The 12,937-nt window shown below is 40.8% G+C and overlaps 2 non-coding genes across 2 annotated transcripts; one reads left to right on the forward strand and one right to left on the reverse strand.

The window, feature by feature from the left end:
• The first annotated feature begins 993 nt into the window (after positions 1-993).
• LOC148573618 (small nucleolar RNA R71) lies at positions 994-1,100 on the forward strand. The gene has a single exon (XR_015905772.1). It is a non-coding gene; the product is annotated as a small nucleolar RNA R71 (small nucleolar RNA).
• A 5,447-nt stretch (positions 1,101-6,547) lies between these two features.
• LOC148573619 (small nucleolar RNA R71) lies at positions 6,548-6,651 on the reverse strand. The gene has a single exon (XR_015905937.1). It is a non-coding gene; the product is annotated as a small nucleolar RNA R71 (small nucleolar RNA).
• Between the last annotated feature and the right edge of the window lie 6,286 nt (positions 6,652-12,937).

The raw sequence follows: 12,937 nt of genomic DNA on the forward strand, positions 1-12,937 counted from the left end.
TACTTCTACATCATCTCCCACCTCTTCATTGTGGGTTTCCTCACCCAAACTTGTAGGTACAACACCAATTTCATCCAACTTGGTGCCACTCCTAAGGGTGATAGCATTGATGCTTCCTTTTGGATTTGGTTGGGGTTGAGAAGGTAAACCACTAGAAGTTGAGGCTTGTTGGGCATTTTGTGTAGTCGGAGGAGAAAGAGTCAAACGAGAGAGAGCCTCGGCAATGGTAGCCAATTATGTCTCTTGTTTCTTGTGAAACTCCCGTTGCTCTTGCATAAAAGTTTGAAGGGTGTCATTCCTGTAAGGTTGATTAGGAGGAGGGCCTTGATTGCCTTGAGGAGGGTTAGGTCTACTATGTGGATGATGATACCTCCCTTGAGGTTGAGATTGTGGTGGTTGTTGGTCGATTGTTGGTAGGGTTGTTGACCTTGGATAGGTTGATGGTAGTAGGCTTGCGCGTTTGGGTATGGTTGAGCTTGAGGGGATTGGTTCCACCTTTGATTAGAATTATCCCTCCATCCTTGGTTTTTATTTTCTCCATGTTGATTATAGTTGGACCTTTGTGGGTATGGATTGGCTACCGCTAATGTAGTGTCCTCTTGGAGTTGAGGGTACTCATCAGTGTAATGGTTGTTACAAGCACAAATACCGCATGATCTTGGTGGTCCTACGATTCTTAGAGGTTGAGGTGGAGAAGATAGCAAAGCTTGAGGAATTTGTTGCCCTTGGGTGATTTGTCTCAACAAAATTGTCATCTCACCGAGGGTCTTAGTCAAAATGGCATCTCTGGAAGGAGAAACTTCACTTAAAGCTTTTGGTTGTGGATTTCTTGCCCTTGAGTGTTGAGTGGAGTCTGCCAAGTCTGCTATGATTTCCCAAGCTTCCGTGGCGGTCTTGTTTTTGGTGAGGGATCCTCCACTAGAGGCATCTAGAAGAAGCTTATCTTGGGGGTTCATCCCTTGACAAAAATAACTAATAAGCACCAACTCATCAATACGGTGGTGAGGGCAAGCTTCCAAGAATTTCTTGATTCTCTCCTAGTACTCCTAAAGAGTCTCCCCATCTCTTTGCACAGTGCAAGAGATTTCCTTTCACAGCTTATCTGTCTTCTGTGGTGGATAGAACTTTTCTAGAAATTCCTTACGCAGTAAGTCCCAATCAGAAATCACCTCTCCCGGTTGAGTATAAAACCATTCTTTTGCTTTTCCCTCCAAAGAGAAAGGGAAAGTGAACACCATAACTGCCACTTCATCCGCACCATGTCTTCTCGCAGTGGAGCATGCAACTTGAAAGTCCTCAAAATGCTTAAGAGGGTCTTCTCCGGGTAGTCCATTGTATTTGGGGAGCAAATTTATTGTGCCGATCTTGAGCTCAAAATTTGGATCCAAAGACGGATACCGGATTTGTATTGGTTGCAAGTTAATATCAGGAGATCTGGCTTCCCTTAAGGTGATTCTATGAGGTGGATCCGCCATGGTATCGTCACCTGAGTCACTCAAAGAGATTTCAGCACTCCCCATAGATGAATATAACGTTTCCTCGTTAATTGAAGAATGATGGTCATGGATTGATGGTGATTGTGAATTGGTGTTCTCTTCAAGCAATCCTGATTCACTATTCACAAATGCTAGCCGGTGCCGAGCTTGCCTAATATGAGTTAAAGTTCTTTCTATTTCTGGATCAAAAGGGGCCAAGCTCGGGTCTAGAAGCAACCATGTCATTCAACTGAGGAAGTAATAAAAGCATGCAATTATGAAAAGCAAAACAAGAATAGACAAATAAACGAAACCCAACTTAACAATTGACAACTATTAAGACTAGAACTAGCTAAATGGAAATGCTATCTACAAATTAGTGCCAAGTAGCAAACAAAAACCAAGTATTCACACAATTCACATATTTACAACAACCAAAATTATAGCACTCATTGCAATTTAAAGTGGCTCCGCGGTAACGGCGCCAAAAACTTGATGTTTGCGCTACCGTTGGTTTAGATTTTCTCCAAAATAAAGTCTCGTTGCAAGCATAGATGATGAGCAGATATTTTATACGCTTTTTGGGGTTAATTTCATATAGTTTTTAGTATGTTTTAGTTAGTTTTTAGTTTATTTTCATTAGTTTCTAGGCAAAATTCATATTTCTGGACTTTACTATGAGTTTGTGTGTTTTTCTGTAATTTCAGGTATTTTTTGGCTGAAATTGAGGGAGCTGAGCAAAAATCTGATTCAGGCTGAAAAAGGACTGCTGATGCTGTTGGATCCTGACCTCTCTGCACTCGGAATGGAATTTCTGGAGCTACAGGAGTCCAATTGACGCGCTTCTAATTGCGTTAGAAAGTAGACATCCAGGGCTTTCCAGCAATATATAATAATCCATACTTTTCTCAAGGATAGACGACGTAAACTGGCGTTCAATGCCAGTTCCATGTTGCAGTCTGGCGTCCAGCGCCAGAAACACGTTACAAGTTGGAGTTCAACGCCAGAAACAGGTTACAGCCTGGCATTGAACGCCCAAAACAGTCCAGGCACGTGAGAAGTTTTAGTCTCAGCCCCAGCACACACCAAGTGGGCCCCAGAAGTGGATTTCTGCACTATCTATCATAATTTACTCATTTTCTGTAAACCTAGGTTACTAGTTTAGTATTTAAACAACTTTTAGAGATTTATTTTGTATCTCATGACATTTTTAGATCTGAACTTTGTCATCTCTGATGGCATGAGTCTCTAAACTCCATTGTTGGGGGTGAGGAGCTCTGCTGTGTTTTGATGAATTAATGCAACTATTTCTGTTTTCCATTCAAACATGCGTGTTCCAATCTAAGATATTCATTTGCGCATAATTATAGAGAAGGTGATGATCCGTGACACTCATCACCTTCCTCAATCCATGAACGTGTGTCTGACAACCACCTCCGTTCTACATCAGATTGAATGAGTATCTCTTAGATTCCTTAATCAGAATCTCCGTGGTATAAGCTAGAATCCATTGGCAGAATTCTTGAGAATCCGGAACGTCTAAACCTTGTCTGTGGTATTCCGAGTAGGATTCTAGGATTTGATGACTGTGACAAGCTTCAAACTCGCGAGTGCTGGGCGTAGTGACAAACGAAAAAGGATAGTAAATCCTATTCCAGTATGATCGAGAACCTACAGTTGATTAGCCGTGCGGTGACAGCGCACCTGGACCATTTTCACTGAGAGGAAGGATGGTAGCTATTGACAACGGTGATCCACCAACACACAGCTTGTCATAGGAGGGACGTGCGTGCGTGAAGAAGAAGATAGGGAGAAAGCAGAGATTCAAAAGACAAAGCATCTCCAAAACTCCAACATATTCTCATTTACTGCATAATGATGCCAAGGCATCTTAGGCTAATTTCACTAGCATTTTTCTGTTAGTTTTAGTTGTTTTATGCACTTTCTTGAGCTTAAAGTAACCAAGAATGGTTAAATGAATAACAAAGCAATGAACCATCCAAACAGTATGATTTTGATGCAAATTCCATGAGTTTTTAGTTATATTACTTGAATGCTATGAATGGAAGATTCTCATGAAAATTTGCAAGACTTTGATGCAGTTGTTTGGATGATTTCAGGAAAGAAGAGGCTAGGCAAGGAAGCAACAAAAATCAATAAAGGAAACTTGAATATCTCATGTGGAGTTTAAGCTCCAGTTTAAGCTTAAACTGGAGCTTAAACGCCAAAATCATGAAAGCTGAGGAAAGGGTGAAAGTGGCGTTTAACCTCCAGTTTAACCTTAAACTGGAAGTTAAACGCCAGAAATGGGAAATGCACCAGGGAGCCATTTCCACGTTTAAGCTCCAGTTTGACCTTAAACTGGAGCTTAAACGTGTTCGACCAAGTTTTCTCCTCCAGGGTTGCTTTCTCCATTTCCACGTTTAAGCTCCAGTTTAACCTTAAACTGGAGCTTAAACGTGTTCGACCTCCAGGGCTACCTTTCTCCATTTCCACGTTTAAGCTCCAGTTTAACCTTGAACTGGAGCTTAAACGTGTTCGACACCTCCAGGGCTACCTTTCTCCTCTTCCACGTTTAAGCTCCAGTTTAACCTTAAACTGGAGCTTAAACGTGTTCGACCTCCAGGGCTACCTTTCTCCTCTTCCACGTTTAAGCTCCAGTTTAACCTTAAACTGGAGCTTAAACGTGTTCGACCTCCAGGGCTGCCTTTCCTATCTCCACGTTTAAGCTTCAGTTTAACCTTAAACTGAAGCTTAAACGTGTTCGACTATGTTACCCTCCAGGGCTGCCTTCTTCCATTTCCACGTTTAAGCTTCAGTTTAAGGTTAAACTGAAGCTTAAACGTGCTTCCACAAAAGGCATCACTGGAAGTGTCTGGCGTTTAAGCTGCAGTTTAAGCTTAAACTGCAACTTAAACGCCACTATTGGAAAAGGTTTCTGGGCCAAAAATATTGCAGTTTAAGTTAGCTTTTGAGCACAAACATTGACTTAAACTTACTCTGGTATGAAACCCAATTGAATATCATGGTTTATGGGATTGGGCCTGAAGGATTGATGAGTCTGGAATTTCAATTTGTTGAGTCATGTGTCATTACTTGATTATCACTAAGTTGGCTCAATGAATGTTACAGAATGTGGATCAGCAGCCTCATCAAGATTATGGATCATAAACCCAAAGCAAAAGGAAAGCAGGGAGAGGCCTCAAAGCCCAAGAAACACAACAGAAGCTCAATATAGAAAGTGTATAAATAGGAGAGAATTTAAGTGAGGAAGGACTTTAACCTTTCATTGGGCTAGTTTTCATACCTTTGTAATTGAATTCAGAGCTATGACTCACTAAACCCCCTTTCATTGGGTTAGGGAGCTCTATTGTAATTCAATGAATCAAGAATAGTTTTATCTTCTTCTTCAATCTTTTCTCTTGAATTTTGTTAGAAAGCTTCTCGATCTAATTCCATTGGGTAGTTGTCTTGGGAAAGAAACTACCCATAATTGGAATCCTTCGGAACCTTGGGAAAGGAATGGAGGATTCATGCTAGAGAAGCTTTCTCACAGTGAATTGGATTGGGGTTTGGATGGATATTGTGACATGTAATCCTACCAAATTGTGGTTCATGAAACGGTGTGGTATAATCAGTGATCGAGCATCATCTCTTCTTATGAACATTTAAACCAAGGGATTGGGAATTTGTTTGTTTTTAGAGAGAATTGGTGAGCCAAGGGATTGGGATCCAATCATATAAGATTGCCAAGCAAAATTCAATGAACGCATTGGTTGAGGAAGAGATAAACATGTTTTGATTCGGAGAACTCAATATCTCCTATAACCCAATGAATTCCCCATTTCTGATTTCCACTTTCTCTTTACATTCTGCAACTTAATTCATGCAATCACCCCCATTCCCTTTTAATTTCAGCAATTTAGCTTCTGCTCTTTAATTCATGCAATTTAAGATTCCGCCATTTCAATTTCTTGCTATTTACGTTTCCCGCCAATTTTACATTCCGCAATTCTCATCTAATTCTTGATTCCGCTCAACTAAACACACTTCTAATCCGAATTGCTCATTCAACCAATCCTTGTGGGATTCGACCTCACTCTATTGTGAGTTTTTACTTGACGATAACCGGTGCACTTGCCGGAAGGAATTTTGCCGATCGTGCAATTTCCTAAATCGTGGCATAACTAGTTTATGCGCATCAAGTTTATGGCGCCGTTGCCGGGGATTGGTTTTCGATTGACAATTCTCAAATTGGAAGTTAACTAGATTGAGCATTTTTTTTGTTTTGATTAATTCAGTACAAGTTACTTGTTGAATTTTAATTTCTGCACTCTGTTACATGCTTTCTTTCTTTATGCCTTTAAATTCAAGCAACTAACTCACTGACTCACTAACTGTTTGAATTAATTCCTCAACTGCTCTAACCATACTCTTCCATTAACCAAGAGTATTTCACTTGTTTGTTGCTTGTGCTGTGTTCTTGTATGACAGGTAGGAGAGGAGAGACATCAACTCCTCCATATACCGAACCAGAGAGGACCCTTCATAGACTTAGAAGGGAAGCAAGAGGGAAGAGAGTACTGGGAGAAGAAGAATCTGAAGGAGAATCTGAGGACAATTTTGAGGAAGCTCTAGATCTCAACATGGATAGAGAAGTTCACAACCATGAGAGAGCTGATGGAAACAATGCCATTCCTGAGAGGAGGGTTCTTAGTTCATACATAAACCCAACCTCTGGGAATTGTGGTAGCAGCATTCAGAAACCACCCATTCAGGCCAACAATTTTGAGCTCAAACCACAGCTAATATCACTTGTGGAGAATCATTGTTCATTTGGTGGGAGTGCTAATGAAGACCCAAACCAACATCTCACAAAATTCCTGAGAATTTGCGACACTGTGAAGTCCAATGGAGTCCAGGAAGATGCCTATAAACTGCTTTTGTTCCCATTTTCACTTAGGGACAAGGCAGCTAAGTGGCTGGAATCATTCCCAAGGGGGAGCCTAACAACATGGGACGAGGTGGAAAGCAAGTTTCTGGCACGTTTCTACCCCCCACAAAAGGTCAATAGGCTTCGATCTGAGGTTCAGACTTTTAGACAACAAGATGGTGAAACTCTCTACGAGGCATGGGAGAGATTCAAGGATTTGACAAGGAAATGCCCACCAGACATGTTCCATGACTGGGTGCAATTGCATATTTTCTATGATGGACTCTCTTATGAATCAAGGAAGGCTGTAGACCATTCATCAGGAGGTTCATTGAACAGGAAAAAGACTGTGGAAGAAGCCATTGAAGTGATTGAGACAGTGGCTGAGAATGAGTACTACTATGCATCAGAGAGACACAACACTAAGGGAGTCATGGAGCTGAACCATGTTGATACAATCTTAGCCCAAAACAAGGTGTTTGCCAAGCAACTAGCAGAGCTCACCAGGAAATTAGAAACAAAGCAAGTGGCTGCGATACACACACAAGATCAAGAGGAAGAAAGCACTGAAGGAGGTGATTGGGAAGAGGCCAATTATGTAGGAAATCAACAAAGGCAACCATATGATCCACATTCCAACACTTACAACCCAGGCTGGAAAAACCACCCAAACTTTGGGTGGGGGAACCAGCAAAACCAACATAACAAGTCCACATACCAAAACCCCAACCAAAGAGCATACCAAGCCACACAAAACACTTACTCCCAACCAGCATATCAAGGCCAAAATAATCGACCTACCCAACCTAATCCGAACCAACAATTTCAAGATCAATTAAACAGGATAGAAGGAATGCTTGCAACCATGGGTCAAGACATAACCGAATTGAAAGCTTTTAAGGAAGAAGTAATTTCCAACTTGCAAAACCAAGGAGCTGCCATCCAGAAGTTAGAAAATCAAATTGGGTATTTGTATAAGCAAATCCCTGGGCCAAGTGTTTCTCATGCTGCCAAGGCTATTGCAAGGGAAGAATGTAAAGCCATAACCCTCAGAAGTGGAAAAAAGCTAAAGGAGATCTCAAGTGAACCCACAGAGGATGAAGCAAAGGAAAATGTGAGAGACAAGGAACAGGGACAATCCTTTACACCGTCTGCAACAAGAGAAAAAGAAAAAGAGGTCCTGAAGCCGTATACACCCAAAGCACCATATCCTCAACGTTTGATGAAAGGTGAAAAGGATGGCCAATTCTCCAGATTTTTGGAGATTTTCAAGAAGCTTCAAATCAACATTCCGTTTGCTGAGGCAATAGAGCAAATGCCACTCTATGCAAAATTCTTAAAGGAATTAATGACCAAAAAGAGAAGCTGGAGAAATGAGGAAACTGTGTTGTTGACTGAAGAATGCAGTGCCATCATTCAACACAAATTGCCTCAGAAACTGAAGGATCCAGGCAGTTTTCAAATCCCCTGCATCATAGGAGAAGTCATGGTGGAAAAGGCCTTGTGTGACTTAGGGGCCAGTATCAATTTGATGTCTCTAACAATGATGAGAAGAATGGAGATTGAGGAAGCCAAACCAACAAGAATGGCCCTCCAATTGGCAGATCGAACCTTTAAATTCCCTCATGGGATAGTTGAAGATTTGTTGGTAAAAGTGGGAGATTTCATATTCCCTGCCGATTTTGTGGTATTAGATATGGAGGAAGAAGTCGAAGCTTCAATAATTCTGGGAAGACCCTTCCTGGCTACTGCAGGGGCCATCATAGATGTCCAAAAGGCTGAGCTCACTCTTAGACTGCATGATGAGCAATTGGTGTTTAACGTATTCAAGGCAATGAGCTATCCATCAGAATCACTAAAGGAATGCATGAGGGTGGATGTAGTGGACATTGCAGTACAAGAAACCTTTGAGGAAACAGCAAAGGAAGTGGCAGAGGAGGAATTCACCAAGGATATTGAAGATAGTGACATCAAGGCTGCTGAAACAACCATGCCAAGCATGCCAGATAGAGTGAAAGAAGAGAAGGAAGCACCAAAACCTGAGCTCAAAGCATTGCCCTCTAATCTCAAGTATGCATACTTGGGTAGTAATGAGAGCTATCCTGTTATCATTAGCGCTGCCCTGAGCCAAGAACAGGAAGAAAAATTGATCAATGCGCTACAAACTCATCAAGACGCCATTGGATGGACCCTAGCTGATTTGAAGGGGATAAGTTCATCCATATGCATGCATAAAATCTTGTTAGAAGAGGATGCTAGACCCTACATTCAAGCTCAGAGAAGATTGAATCCTGTCATGAAAGAAGTGGTACAAAAGGAGGTCATGAAGTTATGGCAGGCAGGGGTAATCTACCCCATTTCTGATAGCCCATGGGTTAGTCCCATCCATGTAGTGCCCAAGAAAGGTGGCATAACTGTGGTGCCAAATGAAAGGAACGAACTCATACCCACAAGAACTGTCACTGGGTGGAGGATGTGCATAGACTACAGGAAGCTCAATGAAGCCACCAGAAAAGATCATTTCCCACTCCCATTCATGGATCAGATGCTTGAAAGGCTTGCAGGACATGCTTACTATTGCTTTCTGGATGGATACTCAGGCTATAATCAGATAGTAGTTGATCCTAGAGATCAAGAGAAAACATCATTTGTTTGTCCATATGGAGTTTTTGCTTATAGACGCATGCCCTTTGGATTGTGCAATGCACCTGCCACTTTCCAAAGATGCATGCTGTCCATCTTTTCAGACATGATTGAAAAATTTATTGAGGTTTTCATGGATGATTTTTCTGTGTTTGGAGATTCTTTTCCTAGCTGCCTACACCACCTTGCCTTGGTGCTTAAGAGATGCCAAGAGACCAACCTAGTATTAAACTGGGAAAAGTGTCATTTCATGGTCACAGAAGGAATAGTCCTTGGCCACAAAATCTTGAATAGAGGCATTGAGGTGGACAGAGCTAAGGTGGAACTCATTGAAAAATTACCTCCACCAAGTAATGTCAAGGCAATTAGGAGTTTTTTGGGACACGCTGGCTTTTACAGAAGGTTTATTAGAGACTTTTCTAAAATAGCCAAACCTTTGAGTAACTTGCTTGTCTCTGATACACCCTTTGTATTTGATAAAAATTGCATGATAGCCTATGAACTTTTGAAGCAAAAACTTTCCTCTGCACCTATCATTGCCCCACCTGATTGGAACTTACCTTTTGAACTGATGTGTGATGCATCAAACCTTGCTGTTGGGGCAGTGTTAGGACAAAGGAAAGACAATTTGGTACATGTGATTTATTATGCCAGTAAGGTCTTGAATGATAACCAAAGGAATTACACAACCACTGAAAAAGAACTCTTGGCAATAGTCTTTGCATTTGACAAATTTAGATCCTATCTCATTGGATCTAAAGTCATTGTCTTCACTGATCATTCAGCTTTAAAATACTTACTTGCTAAACAAGAATCCAAACCAAGACTTATTAGATGGGTTCTTTTGTTGCAGGAATTTGACATTGAAATCAAAGACAAGAAGGGTGTAGAGAACAAGGTGGCAGACCATTTATCAAGGATACCATGTGAAGAAGGAAGCGCACAAAGCACACATATAAATGAGTGCTTTCCTGATGAACAACTCATGGTAATTCACAAAGCACCCTGGTTTGCAGACATAGCGAACTTCAAGGCCACTGGAAGTTTGCCGTTGGAATTTAATAAGCATCAAAGGAAGAAATTGGTAAATGATGCCAAATACTTCATCTGGGACGAACCATACTTGTTCAAAAAATGTTCGGATGGCATACTCAGAAGATGCATATCAGAGGAAGAAGGAAGGGAAGTCTTATGGGACTGCCATGGCTCCACTTATGGAGGACATTTTGCAGGAGAAAGAACAGCAGCTAAGGTGTTGCAGTGTGGTTTTTATTGGCCCACTATCTTCAAAGATGCAAAGGAACTAGTGAAGCACTGCCATGTATGCCAGAAAGCGGGGAACCTGCCAAGAAGAAATGAAATGCCACAACAATTCATTCTGGAACTTGAATTGTTTGATGTATGGGGGATAGATTTCATGGGACCCTTTCCCACCTCATACTCAAATAATTACATCCTTGTGGCAGTAGACTATGTCTCCAAATGGGTTGAAGCAATAGCAACTCCAACCAATGATAATAAGGTAGTCATGAACTTCCTCAGAAAACACATTTTTTGCCGTTTTGGGGTTCCAAGAACAATCATCAGTGATGGAGGAAGCCACTTTTGCAACAAACCATTAGAGGCATTGCTTCTAAAATATGGAGTCAAACACAAGGTAGCCACACCATACCATCCACAGACGAGTGGGCAAGCCGAAATATCTAATAGGGAACTCAAAAGAATCCTGGAAAAGACTGTGGGAACTTCAAGGAAGGACTGGTCGATTAAGCTAGATGATGCTCTTTGGGCATATAGGACAGCTTTCAAGACACCAATTGGAATGTCTCCTTACCAACTAGTATATGGAAAAGCTTGCCATTTGCCACTGGAGTTGGAGCACAAGGCATTCTGGGCCTTGAAACTCTTGAACTTGGACAGCAAAGCTGCTGGAGAAAGAAGGATGTTGCAAATTCAAGAGTTGGAAGAATTCAGAGCTGAAGCTTATGAGAATGCCAAAATTTACAAAGAAAGAGCAAAGAAGAAGCATGACAGCAACATAGCCCCAAGGAAATTTGAGGAGGGACAAAAAGTATTGCTCTACAATTCTAGGCTGAAGCTATTTCCAGGGAAGCTAAAATCAAGGTGGTCTGGACCATTCCTTGTCACCAAGGTCTCCCAATATGGACAAATAGAAATCATGGAAGAAAAGTCACAACGAACCTTCACTGTGAATGGTCAAAGACTCAAACATTACTTGGGAGATGTGGAGGAGAAGGACAAAGTTAAATATCACCTCAACTAAGGCAGCTGACCGTCAAGCTAATGACGTTAAAAAAGCGCTTGTTGGGAGGCAACCCAACCTGAGGTAATACTACCTTGCTGTTTCTTTTATTTGTTTCAATAAAAAGGTGAAGTAGTTTCTGTGCATTGCAAGGAATTAAGTTTGGTGTTTCACACCAAACAATGAATTCGTGGATCAATAATTCAAAGGGGAATGTGTGACTCCAAGTTTGGTGTTCCACCACACAGATTAACTGAACACAACAACCTTTGAATTATATGAAAGGAACAACCATTCTAAGCAATCACAGAAATGCTTAAAATCCTTAGTAGCAACTTCATTCCAAAGAGTATTCAAGAACTCAAAGAGCAGAGGAGTAAGTAGAAGACTAAGTTTGGTGTTCACACACCAACTTAAGACTCAGACACTTACCCATACATAGTTGAGCTAACCACTCAAGTGCTTGAGAAGCAAGCAACTTCATCACTCTTGCAGGAAAGGAAACAAGGATCTTAGAAAGAGCATGAAACAACAACTAGGAGAAGAAGGAGAAATCAAATTGTTTCCTGGCAACAAAGAGAAAACAAGGAATTTCACAAGGTGGTATTGTTCCTTGACAATTCTTTAAAAAGGGCAAACAAAAGCATGCTTGTTCTGATTTAAACTGTAATTGTTGAATCTTTCTGGAATGAAAGTCTCTAGTATGTTTGTCTGTTTATTGCTTTGAATAAAGTGAATGCCTAGATGTTTGGATATAACTTCACCTTCTTAAGCAAGTGCTTGCCATGCTTGTTCTGTTTACAAAAATAAAAGAAAAGTTTGAACAAAAGTAACTTGGCTCAATTAGTGACAAATCAAGTAGAATTAAGTGGTGGTATGCATGCTTGATTGTTTAAGTCAGATCACTGGAAATAGAGTGTAGAATTATCATTTTTTGTGTAGAAATTAAAAACTGTCTATGGATCTTGATGAATAAATGTCTTTGGCCATGAAAAAAAAGAAAAAGAAGAAGAAAAAGCCACTGAAAAAGGGCAACCAAAAAAGCAAAAAAATTGAGAAAATAAGCTAGGCACCAATGGTTTGAACTTCTGAGACAAATGCCTGTGGTGTTTATGTATTTAGGATATGCTTGGATGAATAGGTTCTGAGGAGTGTTTCAACACTCGGTAACTTGGGTTAACTAACTCGGGATTATCAACCAAAAGTCCATTATCAAGAGCAACCTAAATACAAAACATTTAGTCACACAAAGAGGTGCTGGGCACCAATGTCTCAAGAAGAAATGTGAACGAAAATGCCTGGAGTGGATATGTGTAGTGCAGTGATAAGAAAAAGAAAATGCCAAAGGCTTGTGCAACACATGACACTAAGCAAACAAGGAGCAAAGGAGCTCTAAGAAAAAGAAAAGAAAAACAAAGAAGAGAAAAGTGCCAATGACATAAGAGTAACAAGAGGCCATAGCAGTGTTCGATGGATGCAATGAAAAAGTGATAATCTTACCTGATAAGAATGAAAAAGTGATACTGCAACTTTCTGCATAAAACCCTTCTGATGAACTTCAAGTGCTTACTAATGTAGCCAATTTAATTGCTTTCTGTTTCATACTTTCTTCTCAAATAACTC

Source organism: Arachis ipaensis, chromosome B2 (assembly GCF_059453495.1).
Source record: "Arachis ipaensis isolate K30076 ecotype BB chromosome B2, ASM5945349v1, whole genome shotgun sequence".
NCBI lineage: Eukaryota > Viridiplantae > Streptophyta > Magnoliopsida > Fabales > Fabaceae > Arachis > Arachis ipaensis.